This window comes from Salvia splendens, chromosome 8 (genome assembly GCF_004379255.2).
Source record: "Salvia splendens isolate huo1 chromosome 8, SspV2, whole genome shotgun sequence".
NCBI classification, from domain to species: Eukaryota; Viridiplantae; Streptophyta; class Magnoliopsida; order Lamiales; family Lamiaceae; genus Salvia; species Salvia splendens.
The window spans coordinates 20,358,833-20,362,146 of NC_056039.1; positions in this window are offsets into that span (position 1 = coordinate 20,358,833).

Below are 3,314 nucleotides of genomic sequence, written 5' to 3' on the forward strand. Positions count from 1 at the left end.
CGGCCAAGGCAGACGTGGAGCCCATTATGGTGGAAGCACAGAACATCAACGTCAAAATTAGATGCATGCTTTCCAATAATTATTTCCTTTTTTCTCTTGTCTACGGGCTATATTCCCATACTGAAAGATTGCCTATGTGGGATTCATTGATAGACTTCATTTATGATGACCAACCAGCTCTTTTTAGTGGGGATTTCAATTGTGTATTGTCGCCAGATGAAAGAATGGGGGACAGAGTGGCTACAGAATATGAGATGAAAGACCCAATTGACACATGCACTTTATTAGGCCTAGATGACATGCATTATTCGGGCTGCAAGTTCACTGGACTAACGGAACAAGGTTCAGCAAGATTGACTGTATAGTTGCAAACGAGGCATGGCATGACAACAAATTCATGGCTTCCACAGTTTTCAGGCCCTCCAGTGCTCTCTCTGACCATTCGCTTGCCATAACAACACTCTTTGGAGACACGGTATCTTTTCCAAAATCCTTCAAGTTCTTCAACTTTTGGACTAACCATGCAGTGTATGATCCTTTGGTCAATGATAAGTGGCCTATAAATGTTAGCGGCACTGCTCAGTTTGTGCTTGCTAAGAGAGGAAAGACACTCAAATTCCACCTTAGGGAATTCAACTTTAAGGAAACAAGCCTAATCTTCAAACGAGCAAAGGAAGCAGCTTTTGAGCTTGAGAAGATGCAGCTCCAACTAGATGCAGACACAAACAACCTTCGGCTTCGAGAGGAGATCAAAATTTTGAGGTAAGAGGCAAAAGATTGGGGTCGGTAGGAGAGGTAATTCTTCAGCCAGAAAGCCAAGCTCAAGCACCTTTTGTTGAGTGACCGGAACACCTCCTTCTATGACTCACTTGTCAACAGGAATAATGCCCGCAATTACATTGCATTCCTTTGCGAAGAAATGGCCAAGTACTAAGGGAACCGAGGGTGATCATTGATAAGTTTGTTGACTACTTCTCTGGCTTGTTCGGAGTGAGGAAAGAACTGAGCAGATCTGAATGGAGACACTGCAAAATGGATACACTTTGAACACCGACGAAGCATGGGAGTTAATCAAAATCATCACGGATGACGAAATTAAAGAGATAGTCTTTTCCATTGGGAGCGACAAGGCTCCTGGACCGGACGGTTATACCCCAACTTCCTATAAGAAATCTTGGGACACAAGTCGGAAAAGATGTCATCGACGCTGTCAAGGAATTCTTCAGAACACGCAAGCTATTAAGGAGGCTAAACATTATTGTGGTTTCACTCATTCCTAAGACTTCATCGAACCCAAAAGTGGGTGATTATAGACCCATTGCTTGCTGCAACGTTATCTATAAAGTGATAACCAAGATCATCTCCAAGAGGATGTCTTCCCTACTTCCAAAGATTGTTAATCAAGCACAGTCAGCTTTCATCCCAGGCCGGAGCATCATGGACAACATTTGTTTGGCACAAGAGCTGGTCAGAGGCTACATGTTCAAGAGGTCTACCCCACTGTGTGCAGTCAAAATTGATCTTAGAAAGGCATATGATACTATCAGTTGGGAATTTTTGAGATCGGTCATGCTAGGACTTAAGTTCCACCCTATCTTCATCGAATGGGTAATGGAGTGTGTCACAACTCCATCGTTCTCTATTGCAATCAATGGCAGCCCGCATGGGTTCTTCCTGGGTAAATCGGAGTTATGACAGGGGCATCCAATGTCACTGTACCTCTTCATCTTATGTATTGAATATCTCTCAAGACTCTTGTAGGTAAGAACAACCGAAGACTTCAATTATCATGCCAAGTGTGCAACACTAGGCATCACACACCTTGCCTTTGTGGACAACTTGATGTTATTTTGTAGAGGAGACGTGGGATCCATGACTATCCTTTCCAAGACACTAGAGGAATTTACATGGTGCTCAAGACTTGAGATTAATAGGGAGAAGTCTCATCTATTCACAGCTAGTGTACATGGAGTCGAGCTCCAACAAATCAAGGAAACCTTTCATTTTGCTGATGGGCAGTTACCCATTAGGTATCTGGGCGTACCGCTAACCTCATTGCAACTCAAAGCATCCCATTACTCACCCCTTGTCAACAAAATTGCTTCGTTGACAAAGAAATGGACGGACAAGAACATTTCTTATGTTGGGCGAGCCGAGCTTATTAGATCAGTTCTGCAAGGTGTGGAGTGTTATTGGCTTCAAGTGTTCCCGTTGCCCGGGACTGTTATTGATAGGATCACTCTAGTGGCACGTATTTTCCTACGGGGCACAAAACAAGCATCGGTCGCCTGGCAAGACCTTTGCCTACCGAAGGAGGAGGGAGACCTTGGATTCTAAAGCCTTAAATCATGGAATACGACACTTCTCTCGCGTGTCCTTTGGAATATCTTCTCCAAAAAGGATCTCTTTGTATTAAATGGGTGCACAATGTGTACATTGGACGCGGGGATTTATGGGACTGGACCGCAAGGAAGAGAGACCCATCCCTCATCAAACCTTTACTTGCCAACTGGGATTTTCTACTCCAAAACATGCCGCGAGACGAAGTGCCGAGATTGCTGGGGACTTGGTACCAGTCTACAGGGTCAACAGAAGCATATGAATGGTTTCGACCGAAGGGCGAGCGTAGATTTTGGCCTAAACATGTGTGGAAAGGGTACATCCCTCCAAAGTACTCCTTTACCACCTGGCAGGGGAAGACTCCCAACCCGAGGCAGACTCACATACCTCGACATTGATCGGGTATGTCCACTATGTAACGTGGAACCAGAAACGGCCAGCTATTTTTTCTTCTCATGCAACACAACTAGAAGAACTAGGCAAGATATTAAGATATAGCTTGGAATCAGAAGACCCCTCACAACAATACCAAGTGCCATTAAATGGATGGCGCGAGAGAATGTTGGATCAGCTGTCATGAAAAAAGCAAAATGGATAGCCCTTGCTGCAATGGTAAGTCTCACGTGGAAAGCTAGAAATGCGCTTGAAAGAGCAGGTTTGCGTAGGTGTCGTTCAAACAAGGATGTATCCTACTGATCAGGATGAAACAATCCCCTGCTAAGCCTAAAACCTGGTATCAATAATTCCTCAACCCTCTTCTACTGGGTAGTATAGTGAAGGTAGGGGTCGAATCCCACAGAGATGGTGATGGTTGGAGTGATTGCGGTGATATTCTGGAAATGGTTGGTTAGCTACCACGCTTGGGGTTGAGACTTATCTAGACTGGAATTTAAGGTGGTACTCTACTGACTAGGAGGTGGGAAAGGTGTGGACAGGTGGCTGTGTACGTGGAAAGTGGGGAACATGGTTTTCAG